The sequence below is a fragment of the Rana temporaria genome, chromosome 11, assembly GCF_905171775.1.
Source record: "Rana temporaria chromosome 11, aRanTem1.1, whole genome shotgun sequence".
Taxonomy (NCBI): Eukaryota; Metazoa; Chordata; class Amphibia; order Anura; family Ranidae; genus Rana; species Rana temporaria.
Genome location: NC_053499.1, coordinates 908,581 through 935,726, shown reverse-complemented (window position 1 = coordinate 935,726; position 27,146 = coordinate 908,581). Strand labels below are relative to the sequence as shown.

At 47.6% G+C, this 27,146-nt stretch overlaps 1 protein-coding gene across 1 annotated transcript in view; it reads left to right on the top strand.

Moving 5' to 3' along the window:
* Positions 1 to 643: 643 nt before the first annotated feature.
* The window catches only part of SOX6 (SRY-box transcription factor 6), a 326,771-nt gene continuing 300,268 nt past the window's right edge, over positions 644 to 27,146 (top strand). The window contains exon 1 of the mRNA XM_040328672.1: positions 644 to 714. The gene's annotated coding sequence lies outside the window, so the exon portion shown is untranslated. The remainder of the gene's footprint in view (positions 715 to 27,146) is intronic.

The following is a 27,146-nucleotide window of genomic DNA, read 5'->3' as shown; positions in this document are numbered from 1 at the left end:
TATATACTCCACTCTATATACTCCACTCTATATACTCCACACTATATACTCCACACTGTATACTCCACTCTATATACCCCACTCTATATACTCCACACTATATACTTCACTCTATATACCCCACTCTATATACCCCACTCTATATACTCCACTCTATATACTCCACTCTATATACTCCACTCTATACACTCCACTCTATATACTCCACTCTATATACTCCACTCTATATACTCCACACTGTATACTCCACTCTATATACTCCACACTATATACTCCACTCTATATACTCCACTCTATACACTCCACTCACCCCACTCTATATACTCCACTCTATATACTCCACACTATATACTCCACTCTATATACTCCCCTCTATATACTCCACTCTATATACTCCACTCTATATACTCCCCTCTATATACTCCACTCTATACTTCCAATACTCCAACATTTCATCATTTATATAAAACATAAATCTGCAGGATGTACAGTGCCTTGAAAAAGTATTCATACCCCTTGACATTTAGGTCTCCTCAGTGCGGGACATGGAGGGCGGATCTAGGCGGGATTGGGAACGCTGTGCGCCGCTCTATGTACTATTCTATGTGTCGCCATTCTCATCTCCTTCTCCTCTTCTTCCTGCAGATCAGTTTAATGAATTCACCCGACGCCCACCAGTGACTCCGCCCACCCGCCCGCTATCCTGCGCTAATTGTAAGTAGTTCCTTCTTTTTATACAGAGGCAGTGCAGCCCGGGAAATCTATAGAGTCTGATTGGTTGGTCAGCCGGTCCTAATAACGCCTGTGTAGTGTCCGGCCAATCCGCTGAAAGTAGAACTAAAGGCATCACTCCCAACTGTCCCCAGAGTTCGAGGGACTGTCCCTAAAATTCGAGGGACTGTCCCTGAAATTCGAGGGGCTGTCCCTGAAATTCGCTGTCCCTGAAATTCGATGGACTGTCCCTGAAATTCGAGGGGCTGTCCCTGAAATTCGAGGGGCTGTCCCTGAAATTCGATGGACTGTCCCTGAAATTCGCTGTCCCTGAAATTGGAGGGGCTGTCCCTGAAATTGGAGGGGCTGTCCCTGAAATTGGAGGGGCTGTCCCTGAAATTGGAGGGGCTGTCCCTGAAATTGGAGGGGCTGTCCCTGAAATTGGAGGGGCTGTCCCTGAAATTGGAGGGGCTGTCCCTGAAATTGGAGGGGCTGTCCCTGAAATTCGATGGACTGTCCCTGAAATTCGATGGACTGTCCCTGAAATTCGATGGACTGTCCCTGAAATTCGATGGACTGTCCCTGAAATTCGATGGACTGTCCCTGAAATTCGATGGACTGTCCACGGAATTGGAGGGGCTGTCCACGGAATTGGAGGGGCTGTCCACGGAATTGGAGGGTCTGTCCACGGAATTGGAGGGTCTGTCCACGGAATTGGAGGGTCTGTCCCTGGAATTGGAGGGACTGTCCCTGGAATTGGAGGGACTGTCCCTGGAATTGGAGGGTCTGTCCCTGAAATTGGAGGGGCTGTCCCTGAAATTGGAGGGGCTGTCCCTGGAATTGGAGGGGCTGTCCACGGAATTGGAGGGTCTGTCCACGGAATTGGAGGGTCTGTCCACGGAATTGGAGGGTCTGTCCCTGGAATTGGAGGGACTGTCCCTGGAATTGGAGGGACTGTCCCTGGAATTGGAGGGTCTGTCCCCGGAATTGGAGGGACTGTCCCCGGAATTGGAGGGACTGTCCCCGGAATTGGAGGGTCTGTCCCCTGATTTGGAGAAATGTCCCTCTGTCCCTTTTCCTCCTCATTAGTCCCTCATTTTGGTCTGATCTATATAGATGTATATAAAATGCTATATAAAAAACGTTTTATTTATCTGTCTAAATGTGTTTTCCGGCGCTAAATCTTTCATCTGATTTCTAAGTTGCTGCATTTGTAAATTCCGATATAAAGGAATAGAAGTTGTTGTGGATTTAAAAAAATCTTGTTTTTTTTGTACAATTCTCCTTTAAGAGGGCGTGGCAAGGGGTGTGTCCTATGCCTGCATACGTTTGCTGATAGGTGTCCCTCGTTCCCATCTCAGAAAGTTGGGAGGTGTGCGAAATGGAAAACTTTTTCTTAGTGTTGGATGGAGTGGGGAGGGATTAGAACCCCCGCCGGTTTTTATTGCTGTCTGTGTCCCCAATTGGGAGATTCGCCCCTCCCTATTTGTCCTGTTTGAAAGTGAAAGTGAAAGAAAATCCCAAATTTTGGGTTGTATTGTGTTCCCCATCAATGACCATCTCCAGCCTTGTGTCCCCCATCATTGACCCTCTCCAGCCTTGTGTCCCCCATCATTGACCATCTCCTGCCTTGTGTCCCGCATCATTGACCATCTCCTGCCTTGTGTCCCGCATCATTGACCATCTCCTGCCTTGTGTCCCCCATCATTGACCATCTCCAGCCTTGTGTCCCCCATCATTGACCATCTCCTGCCTTGTGTCCTCCATCATTGACCATCTCCAGCCTTGTGTCCCCCATCATTGACCATCTCCTGCCTTTTGTCCCCCATCATTGACCATCTCCTGCCTTGTGTCCCCCATCATTGACCATCTCCTGCCTTGTGTCCCCCATCATTGACCATCTCCTGCCTTGTGTCCCGCATCATTGACCATCTCCTGCCTTGTGTCCCCCATCATTGACCATCTAAAGCCTTGCGTCTCCCATCTCTTACCATCTCCAGCCTTGTGTCCCCCATCATTGACCATTTCCAGTATTGTGTCCCCATCATTAACCATCTCCAGTATTGTGTCCCCATCATTGACCATCTCCAGCCTTGTGTCCCCCATCATTGACCATCTCCAGCCTTGTGTCCCCCATCATTGACCATCTCCAGTATTGTATCCCCCCATCATTGACCATCTCCAGCCTTGTGTCCCCCATCATTGACCATCTCCAGTATTGTGTCCCTCATCATTGACCATCTCCAGCCTTGTGTCCCCCATCATTGACCATCTCCTGCCTTGTGTCCCCCATCATTGACCATCTCCTGCCTTGTGTCCCCCATCATTGACCATCTCCAGCCTTGTGTCCCCCATCATTGACCATCTCCAGTATTGTGTCCCCCATCATTGACAATCTCCAGTATTGTGCCCCCCATCATTGATCATCTCCAGTATTGTGTCCCCCATCATTGACCATCTCCAGTATTGTGTCCCCCATCATTCACCATCTCCAGCCTTGTGTCCCCATCATTAACCATCTCTAGCCTTGTGTCCCCCATCATTAACCATCTCCAGTATTGTGTCCTCCATCATTGACCATCTCCAGCCTTGTGTCCTCCATCATTGACCATCTCCAGCCTTGTGCCCCCCATCATTGACCATCTCCTGCCTTGTGTCCCCCATCATTGACCATCTCCTGCCTTGTGTCCCCCATCATTGACCATCTCCTGCCTTGTGTCCCCCATCATTGACCATCTCCAGCCTTGTGTCCCCCCATCATTGACCATCTCCTGCCTTGTGTCCCCCATCATTGACCATCTCCTGCCTTGTGTCCCCCATCATTGACCATCTTCAGCCTTGTGTCCCCCATCATTGACCATCTCCAGTATTGTGTCCCCCATCATTGACCATCTCCAGCCTTGTGTCCCCCATCATTGACCATCTCCAGTATTGTGTCCCCCATCATTGACCATCTCCAGCCTTGTGTCCCCCATCATTGACCATCTCCAGTATTGTGTCCCCCATCTTTGACAATCCAAAATAGAACTACATATACTGAATATTATGTGTGGCCCTAAGAATATCAGGGGCCACAACTGGGACCCTCTATGTCTAGAAAATTGACCACCACTACCTTGAAGAATAATTCCAGGCATGGGCAATGTTCTACATGGATACATTGGTCCAGCTTGGTCCGGTCATTGTGTGATTTTTTTGGTGGCACTGGACATCTGTCTGCGCCGTTGTATCCTCATCATCGGGTGCCGTCACCCGCGTCCTCGCTGCGTCATAACGAGGAGCGGCAGTGCGGACCGAGGAGCAGCGGCAGTGCGGACCGAGGAGGAGCGGCAGTGCGGACCGAGGAGGAGCGGCAGTGCGAACCGAGGAGGAGCGGCAGTGCGGACCGAGGACGCTCACAGAGTGGCGCTGTGGAGCTCTCGGGGGCCCGTGATGTAACAAATATTGTAATAACAGGTGTGCGAGCGCCATGTAAATCTGTACGGAGATATTAATTGCAGCTGACGGCTCCTATTACCGCTCTGTAGCGCCGGTACTCGGCACGCCGAGATTAATTGGCGCTCGCGGCTCCGCTGACAGGCCGGTGATAGAAGGACCCCTCGTTTTTTAATGTCTTCATACAGCCTGAGGGACGCAGGATTTTACCTGAAACAACCCCGCCGGTGTTTTGTCAGCCATCATTGTTCTGCCAGCACGGCGGTAACCCGAGACGGGCGCCAAGAACGCGGCAATGGGAACCGCGCGCTGCTATTTAAAGTGCGGTCTTGTCATATTGAAAGCGATTGACAATAATATGAACTGGGCTGTTTTGGGACCATTGGGTCACACTGTAAGTTACACCTGAAACACGAGAGAATGCGTGTGATACAACAACGCACACCCCGCTATAAATAGCGCAGCTTCCATCTTCGGTGTCCGTCCAACCGCAGCCTGGCGAGAGTCTCCTCTCCCTCTATAGATCGATATCTGTGTGTGTGTGAAGGGTGGACAGAGATTTCTGGAGAGTTATAGAGGAAGGAGCAGAGTCCTCCAGCAGAGTATATCAGGAGAGGAGAGTTATAGAGGAAGGAGCAGAGTCCTCCAGCAGAGTATATCAGGAGAGTTATAGAGGAAGGAGCAGAGTCCTCCAGCAGAGTACATCAGGAGAGGAGAGTTATAGAGGAAGGAGCAGAGTCCTCCAGCAGAGTATATCAGGAGAGTTATAGAGGAAGGAGCAGAGTCCTCCAGCAGAGTACATCAGGAGAGGAGAGTTATAGAGGAAGGAGCAGAGTCCTCCAGCAGAGTATATCAGGAGAGGAGAGTTATAGAGGAAGGAGCAGAGTCCTCCAGCAGAGTATATCAGGAGAGGAGAGTTATAGAGGAAGGAGCAGAGTCCTCCAGCAGAGTATATCAGGAGAGGAGAGTTATAGAGGAAGGAGCAGAGTCCTCCAGCAGAGTATATAAGGAGAGGAGAGTTATAGAGGAAGGAGCAGAGTCCTCCAGCAGAGTATCTCAGGAGAGGAGAGTTATAGAGGAAGGAGCAGAGTCCTCCAGCAGAGTATATCAGGAGAGGAGAGTTATAGAGGAAGGAGCAGAGTCCTCCAGCAGAGTATATCAGGAGAGGAGAGTTATAGAGGAAGGAGCAGAGTCCTCCAGCAGAGTATATCAGGAGAGGAGAGTTATAGATGAAGGAGCAGAGTCCTCCAGCAGAGTATATCAGGAGAGGAGAGTTATAGAGGAAGGAGCAGAGTCCTCCAGCAGAGTATATCAGGAGAGGAGGGTTATAGGGGAAGGAGCAGAGTCCTCCAGCAGAGTATAGCAGGAGAGGAGAGTTATAGGGGAAGGAGCAGAGTCCTCCAGCAGAGCAGAGTATATCAGGAGAGGAGATTATAGAGGAAGGAGCAGAGTCCTCCAGCAGAGCAGAGTATATCAGGAGAGGAGATTATAGAGGAAGGAGCAGAGTCCTCCAGCAGAGTATATCCGGAGAGGATAGTTATAGAGGAAGGAGCAGAGTCCTCCAGCAGAGTATATCAGGAGAGGAGAGTTATAGAGGAAGGAGCAGAGTCCTCCAGCAGAGTATATCAGGAGAGGAGAGTTATTGAGGAAGGAGCAGAGTCCTCCAGCAGAGTATATCAGGAGAGGAGAGTTATAGAGGAAGGAGCAGAGACCTCCAGCAGAGTATATCAGGAGAGGAGAGTTATAGAGGAAGGAGCAGAGTCCTCCAGCAGAGTATATCAGGAGAGTTATAGAGGAAGGAGCAGAGTCCTCCAGCAGAGTATATCAGGAGAGGAGAGTTATTGAGGAAGGAGCAGAGTCCTCCAGCAGAGTATATCAGGAGAGGAGAGTTATAGAGGAAGGAGCAGAGACCTCCAGCAGAGTATATCCGGAGAGGAGAGTTATAGAGGAAGGAGCAGAGTCCTCCAGCAGAGTATATCAGGAGAGGAGAGTTATAGAGGAAGGAGCAGAGTCCTCCAGCAGAGTATATCCGGAGAGGAGAGTTATAGAGGAAGGAGCAGAGTCCTCCAGCAGAGTATCTCAGGAGAGGAGAGTTATAGAGGAAGGAGCAGAGTCCTCCAGCAGAGTATATCAGGAGAGGAGAGTTATAGAGGAAGGAGCAGAGTCCTCCAGCAGTGCAGAGTATATCAGGAGAGGAGAGGAATAGAGGAAGGAGCAGAGTCCTCCAGCAGAGTATTTCAGGAGAGGAGAGTTATAGAGGAAGGAGCAGAGTCCTCCAGCAGAGTATATCAGGAGAGGAGAGTTATAGAGGAAGGAGCAGAGTCCTCCAGCAGAGTATATAAGGAGAGGAGAGTTATAGAGGAAGGAGCAGAGTCCTCCAGCAGAGTATCTCAGGAGAGGAGAGTTATAGAGGAAGGAGCAGAGTCCTCCAGCAGAGTATATCAGGAGAGGAGAGTTATAGAGGAAGGAGCAGAGTCCTCCAGCAGAGTATTTCAGGAGAGGAGAGTTATAGAGGAAAGAGCAGAGTCCTCCAGCAGAGTATATCAGGAGAGGAGAGTTATAGAGGAAGGAGCAGAGTCCTCCAGCAGAGTATATCAGGAGAGGAGAGTTATAGAGGAAGGAGCAGAGTCCTCCAGCAGAGTATATCAGGAGAGTTATAGAGGAAGGAGCAGAGTCCTCCAGCAGAGTATATCAGGAGAGTTATAGAGGAAGGAGCAGAGTCCTCCAGCAGAGTATATCAGGAGAGGAGAGTTCTGGAGGAAGGAGCAGAGTCCTCCAGCAGAGTATATCCGGAGAGGAGAGTTATAGAGGAAGGAGCAGAGTCCTCCAGCAGAGTATATCAGGAGAGGAGAGTTCTGGAGGAAGGAGCAGAGTCCTCCAGCAGAGTATATCGGGAGAGGAGAGTTATAGAGGAAGGAGCAGAGTCCTCCAGCAGAGTATATCAGGAGAGGAGAGTTCTGGAGGAAGGAGCAGAGTCCTCCAGCAGAGTATATCCGGAGAGGAGAGTTATAGAGGAAGGAGCAGAGTCCTCCAGCAGAGTATATCCGGAGAGGAGAGTTAGAGAGGAAGGAGCAGAGTCCTCCAGGAGAGTATATCAGGAGAGGAGAGTTATAGAGGAAGGAGCAGAGTCCTCCAGGAGAGTATATCAGGAGAGGAGAGTTATAGAGGAAGGAGCAGAGTCCTCCAGCAGAGTATATCAGGAGAGGAGAGTTATAGAAAGGAGATATAAATGATAAATCCCGGGTTGGGTTGAGTCTCTGTCCCGGAATAGAAGTTGGGATTTGCTGACTCCGGATCTTTTGGGCTCTAATAATGACAGAATAAAGAAGCGCAGAGACTTGTGCGGCGCAGCAATGACATCATCGCGCTGTGTAATAGGTCCTCGTCTCTCCCCCGCACGGCTCTCACATTCAATAACCATCAATAACAGGAAATGAGAAGGCGGAGGGTCCCGGCGTGATTTGGGATAAGATTTTGGAAAATGTGAAGGAGTAGGTGGGATAATTGGAGCTGGAGAATTTGGCCCTCGGGGGCCCCGCGCTGTGCTCGGCACACTTTTCTGCCCTTGTGCAGCGATGACGGCGAGTCTTGCTGTCGGTCTTTTGTTCCGTCATCTCTCCAGATTTATAACGTGACAAAGTTTCATTTACATGCGAGCGAGAGAGGGAGCGAGAGAGGGAGCGAGAGAGGGAGAGAGAGAGAGAGAGAGAGAGAGGGAGCGAGAGGGAGAGAGGGAGCGAGAGGGAGAGAGGGAGCGAGAGAGAGAGAACGAGAGAGAGAGAACGAGAGAGAGAGAGAACGAGAGAGAGAGAGAGAGAACGAGAGAGAGAGAGAACGAGAGAGAGAGAGAACGAGAGAGAGAGAACGAGAGAGAGAGCAAGAGAGAGGGAGAGAGCAAGAGAGAGAAGGAGAGAGAGAGAGAACGAGAGAGAGAGAGAACGAGAGAGAGAGAGAACGAGAGAGAGAGAGAACGAGAGAGAGAGAGAGAACGAGAGAGAGAGAGAGAACGAGAGAGAGAGAGAACGAGAGAGAGAGAGAGAACGAGAGAGAGAGAGAACGAGAGAGAGAGAGAGAACGAGAGAGAGAGAGAACGAGAGAGAGAGAGAGAACGAGAGAGAGAGAGAACGAGAGAGAGAGAGAGAACGAGAGAGAGAGAGAACGAGAGAGAGAGAGAACGAGAGAGAGAGAGAACGAGAGAGAGAGAGAGAACGAGAGAGAGAGAGAGAACGAGAGAGAGAGAGAACGAGAGAGAGAGAGAACGAGAGAGAGAGAATGAGAGAGAGAGCAAGAGAGAGGGAGAGAGCAAGAGAGAGAAGGAGAGAGAGAGCGCGAGAGAGAGGGAGAGAGGGAGAGAGCAAGAGAGAGAGGGAGAGAGGGAGAGAGCAAGAGAGAGAGAGAGAGAGGGAGAGAGAGAGGGAGAGAGGGAGAGAGCAAGAGAGAGAGGGAGAGAGCAAGAGAGAGAGAGAGAGAGGGAGAGAGAGAGGGAGAGAGGGAGAGAGAGGGAGAGAGCAAGAGAGAGAGGGAGAGAGCAAGAGAGAGAGAGGGAGAGGGAGAGAGAGCGCGCTCCGTCCAAACTGCGCCATAGGGGAGAGATAAATCGATTTGTGTGAATTATGAACTGAGAGCGATCGGCTTACTCCATGATGGAAATGTTCGTGTTTAGCGCTGGTGGTACGGGCGTGACACCCCCTCCCAGAAATCCGCCGACAGCTCCGACTTTTCTTGCGTAGGAAATAATAATAAGAACAATGTATCGGTGCGCAGCTCGTGTGTGTGAACCTGCAGATCTCAGTATTGATCTGTTGATTTAATGGCCTAATATGACACGTCTTCCAATAGATCAATACTTCAGATATAAGGAAGGTGGAGCAGAGATATCTCTGGGGATCTGGATGATAATAGAGACTATCTATCTGTGTCCCCGTCTCTAACTCCACCACTGTGTCGCCATTTGTGACCAGCCCCAGAATTGTGTCCCCTTTTTCTGACCATCTCCAGCATTGTGCCCCCTAACTCTGTCCATCTCCAGCATTGTGCCCCCTCCCCCAACTCTGTCCATCTCCAGCATTGTGCCCCCTCCCCCAACTCTGTCCATCTCCAGCATTGTGCCCCCTCCCCCAACGCTGTCCATCTCCAGCATTGTGCCCCCCAACTCTGTCCATCTCCAGCATTGTGTCCCCCAACTCTGGCCATCTCCAGTATTGTGTCCCCCAACTCTGACCATCTCCAGTATTGTGTCCCCCAACTCTGGCCATCTCCAGTATTGTGTCCCCCAACTCTGACCATCTCCAGTATTGTGTCCCCCAACTCTGACCATCTCCAGTATTGTGTCCCCCAACTCTGACCATCTCCAGCATTGTGTCCCCCAACTCTGTCCATCTCCAGAATTGTGTCCCCCAACTCTGTCCATCTCCAGCATTGTGCCCCCCAACTCTGTCCATATTCAACATTGTGCCCCCCAACTCTCTCCATCATTGTGTCCCCCAACTCTGACCATCTCCAGCATTGTGTCCCCCAACTCTGTCCATCTCCATCATTGTGTCCCCCAACTCTGTCCATCTCCATCATTGTGTCCCCCAACTCTGTCCATCTCCAGCATTGTGTCCCCCAACTCTGACCATCTCCAGCATTGTGTCCCCCAACTCTGACCATCTCCAGCATTGTGTCCCCCCCAACTCTGTCCATCTCCAGCATTGTGTCCCCCAACTCTGACCATCTCCATCATTGTGTCTCCCAACTCTGACCATCTCCAGCATTGTGTCCCCCAACTCTGTCCATCTCCAGCATTGTGTCCCCCTACTCTGACCATCTCCATCATTGTGTCCCCCAACTCTGACCATCTCCATCATTGTGTCCCCCAACTCTGACCATCTCCAGCATTGTGTCCCCCTACTCTGACCATCTCCATCATTGTGTCCCCCAACTCTGTCCATATTCATCATTGTGTCCCCCAACTCTGTCCATCTCCAGCATTGTGTCCCCCCAACTCTGTCCATCTCCATCATTGTGTCCCCCAACTCTGTCCATCTCCAGCATTGTGTCCCCCAACTCTGACCATCTCCAGCATTGTGTCCCCCTACTCTGACCATCTCCATCATTGTGTCCCCCAACTCTGTCCATCTCCAGCATTGTGTCCCCCTACTCTGACCATCTCCAGCATTGTGTCCCCCTACTCTGACCATCTCCAGCATTGTGTCCCCCAACTCTGACCATCTCCAGCATTGTGTCCCCTAACTCTCTCCATCTCCAGCATTGTGCCCCCATCCATGACCACCTCCCTTTCCCCCCTTATTTCATGCTTTCTCTATCTTTCTGCTTTATCGGCATCACTGAGCCCTTTTCTCATCTCCAGGCCGGGGGCTGGTGAGGGTCTCTGGTAGAAGTATTATAGGTGATAATGAAGGGGTGGGGCTCATTATCACACTGGTGGGACAGTTGGCGCTCTTTGGGTAGATGAAAGTTGCCAGGCCTCGGATCTTAGAATAGCTTGTTCTGGAACCTCTGGAATGGTCCTATTGGTGGCCATGCGATGTGGTGGCCATGCGATGTGTCTGGATTCTTGGCTGGGGTTTCCACACACGGAAGGATTTCCACCATTTCCATGGAAATAAGTAAATTGTTGTGAGATTGAAGAATTACGCCACAGATACAAATGTATTCCAATTGAAGACGATACAAAGTTTCTATTATCACTATGGAAGCACGAAGTGCGTTCCCTGCATAGACGGACATAGTCAGGCGCGGCCATGGTGGAAGTATCTGGCGCTCTCAGTAAGTAATAATATCTGACAGCCGGCAGTGAGCGCGGTGTGCCAGGAGTGGCGGTAATTGATTGGAGACGTAGGACGGGGAGTTGTGTGTAAATGGTGATCCAGGGGACACGGCTAAGTGACAGGTACACGGATAATCTCCATATGATAATCATGTTGGGTTAATGAGTGTAATTTATAATCTTTGTCATCGTTGGAGCCTCGCGTACAGCGCCCGGAGTCCCAGGGAAGGAAAAGCGTAATTAACCCCTTCCCTCCCCGAGGAGACGGCACAATGGCAGGTTATTAAATAACCAGACAAATTAGAGAATGTTAATAGTGCCGGGGAACATTAATTCCATCTATAGATTCCCTCTCCTCTTCTGCGCTCCCACCAATCTGGCAGGATTCAGCGAGCGCTCAACCGTCCGCGCTCAACCGTCCGCGCTCAACTGTCCGCACTCAGGGAAATTCTCTTCTCTTTTCTTCTTCTTTTTTTTTTTTTGAGGTCTGGAATGGCTTTTCAAAACTGAACTCTGATACATTGTACAGTGTGTGAGAAGATCTGTAGAACCTTCCTAGAATATGAGCCTCGTGCCTCTTCTCTCCAGTCTTCTCCTCTTCTTCTTCCTCTTCTTCCCTTTCTTTGCTTTTCCCCTCTTCTTCTTCTTCCTCTTCCATTCTTTCTTTTTTTCCTAATTCTCCTCTCTTCCTCTTTCTCTTCTCTTCCTCTCCTCCTTCTTTCTTCCTTCTTTTTCTTATTTCTTCCTCTCCTCTTCATTTTTCTCTCCTCTTCCTCTCACCTTTCTTTGCTTTTTCCCTCTTCTTCCTCTTCCTTTTCTTTTTCCTCTCCTCCTCTCCCTCTTCCTCTTCTCTTCCCTTCCTCTTTTTTTCCTCTCCTCTTCCCTTCATCTTCTTTTCCTCTCCTCTTCCCTTCCTTTTCTTTTCTTTTCCTCTCCTCTTCCTCTTGATATCCTCTTTGTCTCCTCTTCATCTTCCTCTCCTCTTTCTGCCTTTTCTTTTTCTATCCTCTTCCCCTCCTCTTTCTTTGCTTTTCCCCTCTTCTTCCTTTCCCTCTTCATTTCTTGATTCTCCTCTCCTCCTCTCCCTCATCCTCTTCTTTTCCTCTCCTCTTCCCTTTCTCTTTTTTTCCCACTACTCTCTCCTCTTCCCGTTCTCTTCTTTTCCTCTCATCTTCCCTTTCTCTTCTTTTCCTCTCCTCTCCTCTTCCCTTTCTCTTTTTTTCCTCTCCTCTTCCCTTTCTCTTCTTTTCCTCTCCTCTTCCCTTTCTCTTCTTTTCCTCTCCTCTTCCCTTTCTCTTTTTTTCCCACTACTCTCTCCTCTTCCCGTTCTCTTCTTTTCCTCTCATCTTCCCTTTCTCTTCTTTTCCTCTCCTCTCCTCTTCCCTTTCTCTTCTTTTCCTCTCCTCTTCCCTTTCTCTTCTTTTCCTCTCCTCTTCCCTTTCTCTTTTTTTCCTCTCCTCTTGCCTTGCTCTTCCCTTCCTCTTTTTTTTCTCTGCTCTTCCCTTCCTCTTTTTTTTTCTCTGCTCTTCCCTTCCTCATCTTTTTATCTCCTCTTCCTCTCCTCTTTCTTTACTTTTCCCCTCTTCTTCCATCACCCTCTTCCTCTGCCTTTTCTTTCTTTTCTTACTTTTCCTTCCCTTTCACCTTTTTTTCTCGTTCTATTCCTTTCCTCTTCCGCTCATCTTCCTCTTCTTCTTCTATCCTCTTCCTCTCCTCTTTCTTTGCTTTTCCCCTCTTCTTCCTCTCCCTCCCCTTTTCCTTCTTTTCTTAATTTTCCTCCCCTCTCTTCTCTTCTCCTCTCCGATTCCTCTTCCTCTCCTGCTTCTTCTTTTCTTCTACTCGTCGTCTTCTTCTCCTCTTCCCATCTTCCTTTTTTTCTTCTCTTCCTCTCCTTGTTCTCCTTGTCTTCCTCTGTGTCTCTTCCTTTTCCTTTCCAATTTTCTTCCTCTTCCCCGTTCCCTTCCTGTTGCCCCTTCCTCTCCCCTCCTCTTCTCTTCCTTTTCCTATCCTTTCCCTATCTTCTTCCTCATCCTCTCCCCTCCTCTTCTCCTCCTTTCCCTATTTTCTTCCTCCTCCTCTCCTCTCTGTTTTAGTATCATTTGTTATATGAATGGTGAGAGAGATATCCGTAGTAATGTGTGTGGTCACAGTAAAGATTGGCCACGATACGTTAGTTTTTCCCGGGATTGAACATGCTGGGAGTTTCTCCTCGGATTTGGACGCCCCGGATCGTCAGAACAAACCTTCACCCAGTATACATATAATTACAAACACAAAGCGGCACGGTGGGGGGTTGGGAGGGGATTAAGACTCTCTGCGCGCTCGGAGGAGTCACCTGTTCTCCGGCAGGCCTCAGCTCCTGAACTGATAGAAGTCTCTGATAGAAGATGTTCTACAGGAGTCAGAATTTTTAAAGTGTGACGACTTGTCCATATTCTGTCACCTGTGATTGGCTCTTCCCAGGATGGAGATCTCTTCCATCCTCTTCTCCATTCTTCATTCCTCTCTGGATGGGCCAATATTTCTTGATTTGGTTCTTGGCTGCATTTAAGGGGTTTGGTAGCAAAGCCTTCCTATACTTTATATTGGGGAGGGGTGTGTGATATGGAGTCGGAGGGTCCGGGGGGAGGGGTGTGTGATATGGAGTCGGAGGGTCCGGGGGGAGGGGTGTGTGATATGGAGTCGGAGGGTCCGGGGGGAGGGGTGTGTGATATGGAGTCGGAGGGTTCCGGGGGGTGATATGGAGTCGGAGGGTTCGGGGGGTGTGATATGGAGTCGGAGGGTTCCCGGGGGGTGATATGGAGTCGGAGGGTTCCGGAGGGTGTGATATGGAGTCGGAGGGTTCCGGGGGGTGTGATATGGAGTCGGAGGGTCCGGGGGTGTGTGATATGGAGTCGGAGGGTTCCCGGGGGGTGATATGGAGTCGGAGGGTCCGGGGGGTGTGATATGGAGTCGGAGGGTCCTGGGGGTGTGATATGGAGTCGGAGGGTCCGGGGGGAGGGGTGTGTGATATGGAGTCGGAGGGTTCCGGGGGTGTGATATGGAGTCGGAGGGTTCCGGGGGGTGTGATATGGAGTCGGAGGGTCCTGGGGGTGTGATATGGAGTCGGAGGGTTCCGGGGGGGTGTGATATGGAGTCGGAGGGTTCTGGGGGGTGTGATATGGAGTCGGAGGGTTCCGGGGGGTGTGATATGGGGTCAGAGGGTCCAGGGGGGGGGGGTGATATGGAGTCGTAATTAGTGCAACTGCCTCCAAATGGGGGGGGGGGAAGGGGGCCCAGGGCCCCGGGGCCAGTCCTCATCTCCGGCATCCCAGAGCCGTCCTTCTCTCCTCTCCCCCACTATCCAGAGCGTAGAGGAAGAAGGAAAGATGCTCGGTGTGGTCAGTAATCTCACACATATGTTTTCATTTTTCTCTGCCGGCGTTGGGCTCTGTCATGTGTCATAGTGATCGACGTTTGTAGAAGTTCAGACTGGAAAGAAACTTCCTCTTAAAGGGGTTGTAAAGGAAACATTCCCCCCCCCTAAATATCTTCCTTTCCCTCAGTGCAGTCCTCCTTCACTTACCTCAGTGCAGTCCTCCTTCACTTACCTCAGTGCCGTCCTCCTTCACTTACCTCAGTGCCGTCCTCCTTCACTTACCTCAGTGCCGTCCTCCTTCACTTACCTCAGTGCCGTCCTCCTTCACTTACCTCAGTGCCGTCCTCCTTCACTTACCTCAGTGCCGTCCTCCTTCACTTACCTCAGTGCCGTCCTCCTTCACTTACCTCAGTGCCGTCCTCCTTCACTTACCTCAGTGCCGTCCTCCTTCACTTACCTCAGTGCCGTCCTCCTTCACTTACCTCAGTGCAGTCCTCCTTCACTTACCTCAGTGCCGTCCTCCTTCACTTACCTCAGTGCCGTCCTCCTTCACTTACCTCAGTGCCGTCCTCCTTCACTTACCTCATCCTTCCAATGTCCTTCTTTCTTCTGAGAAATCCTCACTTCCTGTTCTTCTGTCTGTAACTCCACACAGTAATGCGAGGCTTTCTCCCTGGTGTGGAAAAAGCCTCTTGAGGGGGTGAGCAGGAGAGTCAGGACGCCCGCTAACACACAGCTCCTTTCTCTATCTGCAAAGTAGAGAGTGTCCTGACCCTCCTGCTCGCCCCCTCCCCCCTCAGGAGGCTTTCTTCACACCAGGGAGAAAGCCTCGCATTACTGTGTGGAGTTACAGACAGAAGAACAGGAAGTGAGGATTTCTCAGAAGAAATAAGGACATTGAAAAGAAAAGTGGAAAGATACAGAAATACTGAAAGTTACTTTTGAAGTGACAATAATTCATTATACTGCTTATTAAAATGGAAGAATATTTTTCTGTCATGTCACATTGCGGCTGCGGTCACGTGACCCCCCCCCCTCCCCCCCCTCGTGTGTTCGCACATCTGTGCCGCTCCTCTGTAAAATAATCCGCCTGAAAAAGTATCATTTGTATCGAAATAGCGATTGTAATTCTCCGAAGTACTCTTAGCGACTCCGGCGGGCGGCCCCTCGGCTTGGACGGGCCTCAGCTTTCCATTTTACGTTTGGACCCGGGACAGAAAGCCGTTCCGTGCCGCCGCCGCCGCCCACTTTATTTTATTATTGTGCCGCCGTAATGGGAGCCCATGTGAATTAAAGGCGAAAAAGCGCGGGGGCGAATGCGTCACGCCATCCACTTAGAATATAACGCCTGAATATGAAAAGAGAAATAATCCATCCGTCAATATCTAACTATTAATATCTGTATACAGTGCCTGGAAAAAGTATTCACACCCCTCTATAGACAGAGCCTGGAAAAAGTATTCATACCCCTCTATAGACAGAGCCTGGAAAAAGTATTCATACCCCTCTATGTACAGTGCCTGGAAAAAGTATTCACACCCCTCTATATACAGCGCCAGGAAAAAGTATTCACACCCCTCTATATACAGCGCCTGGAAAAAGTATTCACACCCCTCTATATACAGCGCCTGGAAAAAGTATTCACACCCCTCTATGTACAGAGCCTGGAAAAAGTATTCATACCCCTCTATGTACAGTGCCTGGAAAAAGTATTCACACCCCTCTATATACAGCGCCAGGAAAAAGTATTCACACCCCTCTATATACAGCGCCTGGAAAAAGTATTCACACCCCTCTATATACAGCGCCTGGAAAAAGTATTCACACCCCTCTGTATACAGCGCCTGGAAAAAGTATTCATACCCCTCTGTATACAGCGCCTGGAAAAAGTATTCACACCCCTCTATATACAGCGCCAGGAAAAAGTATTCACACCCCTCTATATACAGCGCCAGGAAAAAGTATTCACACCCCTCTATATACAGTGCCTGGAAAAAAGTATTCACACCCCTTCCCCACATGTTCTCAGGTTACAACCAAAAACGTAAATGTATTTTATTGGGATCTTATGTGAGAGACACAAAATGTCACATAATTGTGAAGTGGAAGGAAAATTATACAAATAAATCTGTGAAAAGTGTGTGTGTGGGGGGGGGGGAGGGGCATTTGTATGGCGCCCCCCGGAGTCAATACTTTGTAGAGCCCTCTTACCATCGATATACGATTGGACACGGCACAGAAAGCCATTCCGTACTTCCGATGTCTGCTTTTTTTTCTTTTTTATTGTGCCGCCATATTGGGAGCCTGTGTAAATTAAAGACGCAAAGCGCGGGGGAAAATGCGTCACGCTTCCAATGTAACACCTGAATATTTAAGAACTCTTAGATAACTATCTATCTATCTATGTATCCATCGATTATCCACTTGGACATGGGACAGAAAACCTCCGGCGTCCGTTTTTTCCCCCGCATGCCGCCATATTGGGAGCCCATGTAATTAAGGACGAAAAGCGCAGGAGTGAATGTGTCCCGCAATCTGCTTCCAATGTAACGCCTGAATTTTTTAGAGCTCCTTATTTTAAAAGCAAGAGAATCCATCCATCAATATCTACTGTATCTATTTTGTTATATATTTTAAAAGAGAGAATCTATCTATCTATCTATCTATCTATCTATCTATCTATCTATCTATCTATCTATCTATCTATCTATCGTCTATCTATCTATATATCGTCTATCTATCTATCTATCTATCTATCGTCTATCTATCTATCTATCTATCTATCTATCTATCTATCTATCTATCTATCGATATCCACTTGGACATGGGACAGAAAACCTCCAGCGTCTGCTCTTTTTCCCCCCCTGTGTGTCACCATAATGGGAGCCCGTGTAAATTAAGGACGAAACGCGTGGGGTCGAATGTGTCATGAAATCCGCTTCAAATGTAATGCCTGAATTTTTAAGAGCTCTTTGTTTTTAAAAGAGAGAGAATCAATTTCTCTCTCTCTCTCTATCCATCAAAATCTCTCTCTCTCATTATCTATCTATCTATCTATCTATCTATCTATCTATCTATCTATCTATCTATCTATCTATCTATCTATCCATCAATATCTATCTATCTCTATCTATCTATCTATCTATCTATCTATCTATCTATCTATCTATCTATCTATCTATCTATCTATCTATCTCTCTATCTATCTATCTATCTATCCATCAATATCTATCTATCTCTCTCTCTATCTATCTATCTATCTATCTATCTATCTATCTATCTATCCATCAATATCTATCTATCTATCTATCTATCTATCTATCTATCTATCTATCTATCTATCTATCTATCTATCTATCTATCAATATCTATCTATCTATCTATCTATCTATCTATCTATCTATCTATCTATCCATCAATATCTATCTATCTCTCTATCTATCTATCTATCTATCTATCTATCTATATATCTATCTATCCATCAATATCTATCTATCTATCTATCTATCTATCTATCTATCTATCTATCTATCTATCTATCTCTATCTATCTATCTATCTATCTATCTATCTCTCTATCTATCTATCTATCTATCTATCTATCTATCCATCAATATCTATCTATCTCTCTCTCTATCTATCTATCTATCTATATATCTATCTATCCATCAATATCTATCTATCTATCTATCTATCTATCTATCTATCTATCTATCTATCTATCTATCCATCAATATCTATCTATCTATCTATCTATCTATCTATCTATCTATCTATCTATCTATCTATCTATCTATCCATCAATATCTATCTATCTATCTATCTATCTATCTATCTATCTATCTATCCATCAATATCTATCTATCTATCTATCTATCTATCTATCTATCTATCCATCAATATCTATCTATCTCTCTATCTATCTATCTATCTATCTATCTATCTATCTATCTATCTATCTATATATCTATCTATCCATCAATATCTATCTATCTATCTATCTATCTATCTATCTATCTATCTATCTATCTATCTATCTATCTATCTATCTATCCATCAATATCTATCTATCTATCTATCTATCTATCTATCTATCTATCCATCAATATCTATCTATCTATCTATCTCTCTATCTCTCTATCTATCTATCTATCTATCTATCTATCTATCTATCTATCTATCTATCTATCCATCAATATCTATCTATCTATCTATCTCCGCTTGGACGTGGGACAGAAAGCCATTCCGTCCACTCTCTTTTTTTTTTTTGTGCGGCTGTATTGGGAGCCAGTGTAAATTAAGGACGAAACGCGCGGGGGAATGTGTCATGAAATCCGCTTCAAATGTGTAATGCCTGAATTTTTAAGAGCTCTTTGTTTTAAAAGAGAGAGAATCCATCAATATATATCTATCTATCCATCAATATCTCTCTCTTTCTCTCTCTATTTACCAATATCTATCTATCTCCGCTTGGACGCAGGACAGAACGCCATTCCGTGCCTCCGCTTTCCGCTTTTTTTGAGTCTGCATTCACACCTGAGCGTAGCGTTTTTGGTCGTTTTTCCCCGACGTTTTGTCGTGCGAATCCCCCCCTTTTCGCCCGTTTGCATACAGCGTCGTCCGACGTTTTTGAACTTTGACGTTTTTTATTTTAGCCGATAGGAAAAATGATCATCTCTTTCATCACTTGTTGCTTTGTTTGTAGATTTTTTTTTATCTTCTGCCTGGGTGAAATGTTCTATTTCACAGAACGGATTAAAGCGAAAAAAACGCCCGTAGAAATGCTCATTGTCGCGCTAGACGCTTGAATCGAGCGTTTCCATTACTTTCTATGGGAATACAAACGTTCAAAAACGCCCAAATCTGCCCAATTCCGGGGTCTGGAACTTGTTTGAGCTTCAGGAGTTCGGCGTCAGGCGTTTTGGAGCTTCATGCTTCAGGCGTTCGGCGTCAGGCGTTTTAGAGTGGAGATGTGAACCGTCTCCATTGAGAATAATGTATTTTTTCCCCTCTAGCGTTTGAGCATTGCGCTTCAGGCGACAAAACGCTCAGGTGTGAATGCAGCCTTAGACCCCATTCACACCTTCGCGTTTTGTCGCATGTAGCGCGACGCGAACAAACGCCAGAGGGACAAAATACAATGTTAGTCAATGGGGATGGTTCACATCTGCACGCTGATGCGCCTAACGCGCATCGCCTGTAGTCAAAAGAAGTTCCGGACCCTTTTTTGTCGCGCAATACGCGCGATATGCGCGTATTTGAGCGTTTTTGGTTTTCCATTGAAATCAATGTAAAACGCCAGATACGCGCGTATTGCGCGACAACAAGCGTTTGCTACGGGCGTTTTGTCAATAGAACTTGTCGCCCATGCAGAAGATTAAAAAAATCTACCAACATAGCAACAAGTGATGAAAAGATGATAGTTTTTCCTATTGGCTAAAAAAAAAACGTCTAAGTACAAAAACGTCGGACAACGCTGTATGCAAACGCGCATATTAGCATGAATACGCGCGAAAAAAACGCCTAAAAAAAACGCCGGAAAACGACGCTATTGCCTACGCCTAGGTGTGAATGCAGCCTTAGGCTCCATTCACACCTAGGCGTTTTTACGCCTGAAGCACTACGCTCACAAACGACAGAGGGATGAAATTACATTATTTGCTATGGTGACTGTTCACACCTGAACGCCGAACGCCTGTCGCGCGAAGCTCAAACAAGTCCCGGACCTTTTTTTTGTCGCGCGTATCGTGCGGTTTGGTCGTATTTGAGCGTTTCCATTTCCCATAGAAAGTAATGGAAACGCTCGATTCAAGCGACTTGCGCGACAACGGGCGTTTGCTACGGGCGTTTCGTCGCTTTAATCAATAGAACTTGTCGCCCATGCAGAAGATTAAAAAAATCTACCAACATAGCAACAAGTGATGAAAAGATGATAATTTTTCCTATTGGCTAAAATAAAAAACGTCGAAGTACAAAAATGTCGGACGACGCTGTATGCAAACGCGCAAATAAGCATGAATACGCGCGACCAAATGCCCGAAAAAACGACCGAACGACCTACGCTCAGGTGTGAATGCAAGATAAGGCGTTACATTGGAAGCGGATTGCGTGACACATTCGCCCCCCTGCGCTTTGCGTCCGTCATTTACACGGGCTCCCAATAAGAGCTCTTCATTTTGAAAGAGAGAGAGAAAAAAAGAAGAAAGACATTTTTGTTTTCCCTCCTCACATATTCGGCGCGCGTTACGTAACCGCGTTTAACCAGGAAGCCACCCAGAGAACAATGGGGGCCGATGATTACAGCGCACAGCTGCTGTAACGGATGGGGGGGGGGTCATTACCTGGGAGATACGGAGAAGTAGCGTTACCGCCATCTCGGCTCGGCGCCGCCTTGCTTTACAAAGTTTAAAGCCTCCAGTCGGATGTTATTTGAAAGCTGTCAAAGCGCGTTAAAAAAGAGTGAATCGCGGAAGGCCCTGGTGACCGGCACGGAACATGCAGCCTTGTCTCTCTCATTATAAAATGCATGTTTATAAAGTTCCTCGGAGCATCCAATTCCCAATTCACTTATATCAGCAAGACTTAACTTGCTCATTAATCTAAATTCTTTTGCAACTTTAATCTACATGTTTAATTAATCATAAAATGAGGCAGTGAGTAATTTCGGCAATGTGTGCCTTGTTATCAGATGCATTTAATCACTCTTCTGTGATCTCATTTGGAAACACCTGAAATTGTCGAGAGCAGTTTAAAGGAGAATAAATTATTCTTTGTCAGTGTACTTCACTCAGCTAATAAGATATTTATTTAAAAGCGACCTGTTTGTCATTGCGTCTCCGCCGGTATCCGTCTTTGGCAGAATTACACAATTGGCGACAGATGGAATTCGCACCGTCGCACCCGAAGGTTCGGGGGCGGGGGGGAGGGCTTATTTAATTCATCTCTCTTATTTACAACTAATTAAACCATGTCATTTTGGTTTTAATGAGAATAACCTCTGGCGATTTACGCGGATTCGCTAAAATATTGCTTGAAATATATATTGGCAATTTAGCGAAGTCGGCGTCGAGGTGTCGGATTGACAGTTTTTTTTTAGCACGAGATGTTGAAAAGGTAAAGGATAAAAAAATAAAATATATAAAAAAAAGAGAAATCAAAGAAAATGGAATGATAGAAACGTTTCAATCGAGCGCGAGACACATCTTCGTTCTGCGCGAGACGAGGCGACGCCGATTTATTTTTACCGTTTGTAGACATTATCGCGCTGCATCACCAGCTGCAGTTTTTGTCTCTGCAAACATTGTGCGTCCAAAATATTCCAACCAGAACCTGCGAGATCTGCCGCCGTGGTACTGCGAGAGATCGGGGTGTGGGGCAGGAGGGCGATCGGAAAAGACGACGTTACACATGCTGAGTCCGAGCAACACGGACCGCGCCAATCGCTGCGACCGATCCTTCCGATAAAAGTTTCACCAATAAAATCAATTCTAGAATGAGGAGTGCAGAGAGAAGACAACAATGTATCAGTACTGAGCACTATACTGATCGATTGATTCCACGGACCATTATGACATATCCATCAATAGATCAATACTTGACTGATAGAAGGAATCTCTGACACTGGGAAGATCAGCGAATCCCGGAGGATGAGAGATACCAAAGCGGATTCTGTCTGGGATGGGTCATTTATCTATCTATCTATCTATCTATCTATCTATCTATCTATCTAGTTATCTCTATTCATCAATCAACATCAATCTATATATCTATTTATTCAGCAATCAATATCTATCTATTTCTATTCAGCAATCAATACCTATGTATCCATTAATCAATATCTATCTATTAAACAATACCTATCCATTAATATATATCTATTCATTAATCAATATCTTTTTATCTCTCTCTCTCATAGATGGTGGGGATGGGGGTTGGGTGAATCATTATTATCAATACAGTGAATGTGCGGAAAACGCGTTGCTCTTGCGGTGCCCTTCCCGGATGTTATCCCAGGTCGGGGTCCCCCTTTATCCCAGGTCGGGGTTCCCCTTTATCCCTGGTCGGGGTCCCCCTTTATCCCTGGTCGGGGGGTTCCCCTTTATCCCTGGTCGGGGTTCCCCTTTATCCCTGGTCGGGGGGCTCCACTTTATCCCTGGTGGGGGTTCCCCTTTATCCCAGGTGGGGGTTCCCCTTTATCCCTGGTTGGGGGGTTCCCCTTTATCCCTGGTCGGGGGGGTTCCCCTTTATCCCTGGTCGGGGGGCTCCACTTTATCCCTGGTGGGGGTTCCCCTTTATCCCTGGTGGGGGTCCCCCTTTATCCCAGGTCGGGGTTCCCCTTTATCCCTGTTCGGGGTCCCCCTTTATCCCTGTTCGGGGTCCCCCTTTATCCCTGGTCGGGGTCCCCCTTTATCCCTGGTCGGGGTCCCCCTTTATCCCTGGTTGGGGTTCCCCTTTATCCCTGGTCAGGGACACGATGTGAAGATGTCAGTTACAGGACAATAAATCTATCTATAGACAGATTAATATAACCCCCCACCCCCCCCCCAAATCTCAGACCCCCCCCCCCCAGATTCATCATCAGCCAAATTACCAAGAAAATCAGAAATTAATGCGATTCCTCTGCAGCTGTGCGCTGGAGGCGGAACTAAGTCTTGTTAAATTAATTAATCATTTCAATTATCTCTCATTCTCCAAATAGTCTGATTCCTATCGGGGGGGGGGGGGGGGGGGCGGAGAACGCGGTGACCCCGCCGCTCCCAATCACAAGTGCCTGGAATTGATTCTCCAAACTCTCGCAAAGTTTCAGGGTCCCCGGGGAGTCTGGGAATCGGGGGGGATTCTGGGAAATAAACCGTCGCCTGTGTATAGGAGGAACGCGCCGCGTCTGCCCATCGCCGCATTTCTTCTTATCGGGGGGATTCTGTGTATCAAATGATGTGTCAAATCACAACCTGGAATCATTTCCTCAACCAATCAATGCAAAGAATGGCTTCCTACAGTCAGAGCCGGCGACCCCACAACCTTCTCTCTATAGGCTGCAGCCCGTATAGCCCGTCCACACTTCATATGTTGTGTTTGGGCCTATAGAGTCACTGCAAAGTGTCTTAGGGTCTGTACTGTCACCTATAGAGTTCAATGTGATATACTGTCACCTATAGAGTTCGATGTGATATACCGTCACCTATAGACTTCAATGTGATATACTGTCACCTATAGACTTCAATGTGATATACTGTCACCTATAGACTTCAATGTGATATACTGTCACCTATAGACTTCAATGTGATATACTGTCACCTATAGAGTTCAATGTGATATAGTGTCACCTATAGAGTTCGATGTGATATACTGTCACCTATAGAGTTCGATGTGATATACCGTCACCTATAGACTTCAACGTGATATACTGTCACCTATAGAGTCCAATGTGATATACTGTCACCTATAGAGTTCGATGTGATATACTGTCACCTATAGAGTTCAATGTGCTATACTGTCACCTATAGAGTCCAATGTGATATACTGTCACCTATAGAGTCCAATGTGATATACTGTCACCTATAGACTTCAATGTGATATACTGTCACCTATAGAGTCCAATGTGATATATTGTCACCTATAGAGTCCAATGTGATATACTGTCACCTATAGAGTCCAATGTGATATACTGTCACATATAGACTTCGATGTGATATACTGTCACCTATGGAAACCTATGTGATATACTGTCACCTATGGAAACCTATGTGATATACTGTCACCTATAGAGTCCAATGTGATATACTGTCACCTATATAATCCAATGTGATCTACTGTCACCTATAGAGTTCAATGGGATATACTGTCACCTATGGAAACCTATGTGTTATACCATCACCTATAGTTATCAATGTGTTATCCTGTCACCTATAGAGTTCAATGTGTTATCCTGTCACCTTCAGAGTCCAATTTGATATACTGTCACCTATGAAAACCTATGTATTATACAGTCGCCTATACAATCCAACATGATATACTGTCGCCCATAGAATACAATGTTATATATGGTCACCTACAGAGTACAGGGTGTTAGGGTTCTGTAGGTCTACTATAGTGTACGGGGTGTTGAGGGTCTGTACTGTCACTTATAGAAGACATGCTGTTGGGGGGGGGGGTCTGTGATGTCACCTATAGAGTACAGCGTGTTGGGGGGGGTCTGTAGTGTCACCTATAGAATACAGCGTGTTGGGGGGGGGGGGGTCTGTATGTGTAGTGTCTTCTTCACATTCGGCGGTCGGCCGCGGATTCCTGTTGGCATAATCAGTTTGTTAGTTTTGGAAACTTCCAGTATTCTACTCCATGGACATTGTCATTGCATTGGCCCGATTATTGGTAAGATCGACCAATCGAGTCTGCTGTGATCTTCATTCCATCTGGGGCGCTGGAGATATGAGCGATGGATTGATCGGTCACTGTGTTGCCCCCTAGCCCTGGTAGTCTTGATGGTACCCAATGCTGGATTGATTGGTTGCCATGTTGCCCCCCTGACCCCCCCGACGTTCTAAAAGTGCTCAGTCATTGATTTATTGGTCGCCATGTTGCCCCCCCCAGGGTCCAATAGTTCTAGTAGTGCTCAGGAATGAATTGATAGATTGGCATGTTGCCCCCCCCCCCCCGTGGGCCTGAAGGTTCTTGAAGTATCAGGCATGGATTGATAGGTCGCCATGTTGCCCTCCTGGGTCCAGTGTTTCTGGTAGTACCCAGGTATGGATTGATAGGTTGCCATGTTGCCCCCCTGGGCCTGGGGGTTCTGGCAGTACTCAGGCATGGATTGATAGGTCGCCATGTTGCCCCCCTGGGCCTGGGGGTTCTGGCAGTACTCAGGTATGGATTGATAGGTCGCCATGTTGCCCCCCCTGGTCCTGGGGGTTCTGGCAGTACTCAGGCATGGATTGATAGGTCACCATGTTGCCCCCCTGGGCCTGGGGGTTCTGGCAGTACTCAGGCATGGATTGATAGGTCACCATGTTGCCCCCCTGGGCCTGGGGGTTCTGGCAGTACTCAGGTATGGATTGATAGGTCGCCATGTTGCCCCCCCTGGTCCTGGGGGTTCTAGCAGTACTCGGTGATGGAGATAACAGATCTGTGGCCTGACTGATGAGGTGACATGACCACCGAGGTTTGGCAGGAAAGGTGCTGAGCGCTGAGTGCCCTGTAGACGATTCCTCAGGAGATAGGCGATCGATGGGCGCTGGGCACAGCCAGGAGATGGAAATTGGCTGCTAGAGGCCGAGTTACTAATGTCTCCATCCTCCGCCCACCATGTTTTCCCCACGGCTGATGTCAGAGAAGAAACTGTCAAGGACTTTACCAAGATTATCTCCCCGGGGGCCCATGAGCTAGACTGTTCCGATTACCGTCCACCCCTCCCTCCCTGCCGCCCGTTACTTCACAGCCTGCCACACAACGGGATTGTGCCGCCGCCAGATCGGTGTCATGAGCGGCCCTCGAATGGGAGAACGGGGACCCCCATGACGAGCTGGTTAGAGTAGACGGGGGGCCCCTGACTGATGTAGGACAGGTCCTCTTCTCTGGTTGGACAGATGGGCTGAATTTCAATCCTTCTATTGGCTGCAGCAGGTCGAGGTCATAGTGAGGGATATGAATGTCAAATTAAAGGTAAAAGGGGAGGAGTTTCTCACTTTTCCGCAGCTGTAGGGTTTCCTGGACAGCAAAATCTCATTCACTACCGGGGGGGGGGGGGGGGTGAAATATTTATATTTTTAGGAAATACGTACATTTTTTATCGTTTTTCCTCGTATATCAGAAGCGTTCCCTCATATTCTCAGTCGCTGGAATGCTGTACAACCCGGGCGGGTCCAGCTGCGGCACCGGACGTCGGGGGGCGGAGCCCCATGCTGAGATTTTCATTCTTGTCACACGTGGGAAGTCTCGGGGGTGTCACCAGTTTGACTGCTTTAAACTTTATTTATATTATTCTATATTCAAAATCGCAGAACCGGCCAAAACCAGAGTGCGGCATCTAAGGAGGTCCCCCAACTCCAGTATGATAGAGCCGCGCGGTTTCCGGCTAAAGTGAGAATCACCATTTTTTTGGATCACGATTCTCGCGGCGTAACATCGTCTTTCACATTAAAACAAAAAATAAATAAAAATTGGGCCAACTTTACTGTTTCATTTTTTTTTTTTATTCATTCAAGCGAATTTTTCCCCAAAAATTGCATTTGAAAGATCGTGGGGCAAAAACCGCGTGACATAAAATATTGCAACAATTGCCATTTTATTCCCCGGGGTCTCTGCTAAAATGATATACAGTAAAACCTCGGATTGCGAGGATAATTCATTCCGAAAGTGTGCTTGTAATCCAAAGCGCTTGTATATCAAAGCGAATTTTCCCATAAGAAATACTGGAAACTTGAATGATTCGTTCCACAACCATTTATTCATAAGTCCTTCAGTTTAGAGTCCATATAAAAGGATTACAGCGATGTGATTGGTTGGGTGACCATAAAATCTCCACCCACCAATGGAAGCCTCCACAAGGGGATTAGAAGCAAAATCCAGCAGGCGCTCCAGAGTATAAAAGAGAAGAGAGGCGCCTCTAAGTGTAGCAATTTGGGTGATTGGAGGGGAACCTGGGGGACATGGGTGATTGGAGGGGAACCCTGGGGGACATGGGTGATTGGAGGGGAACCTGGGGGACATGGGTGATTGGAGGGGAACCGGGGGACATGGATGATTGGAGGGGAACCTGGGGGACATGGGTGATTGGAGGGGAACTTGGGGGACATGGGTGATTGGAGGGGAACCTGGGGAACAGAGGTGACTAGAGTGGAACCTGGGGGACATGGGTGATTGGAGGGGAACCTGG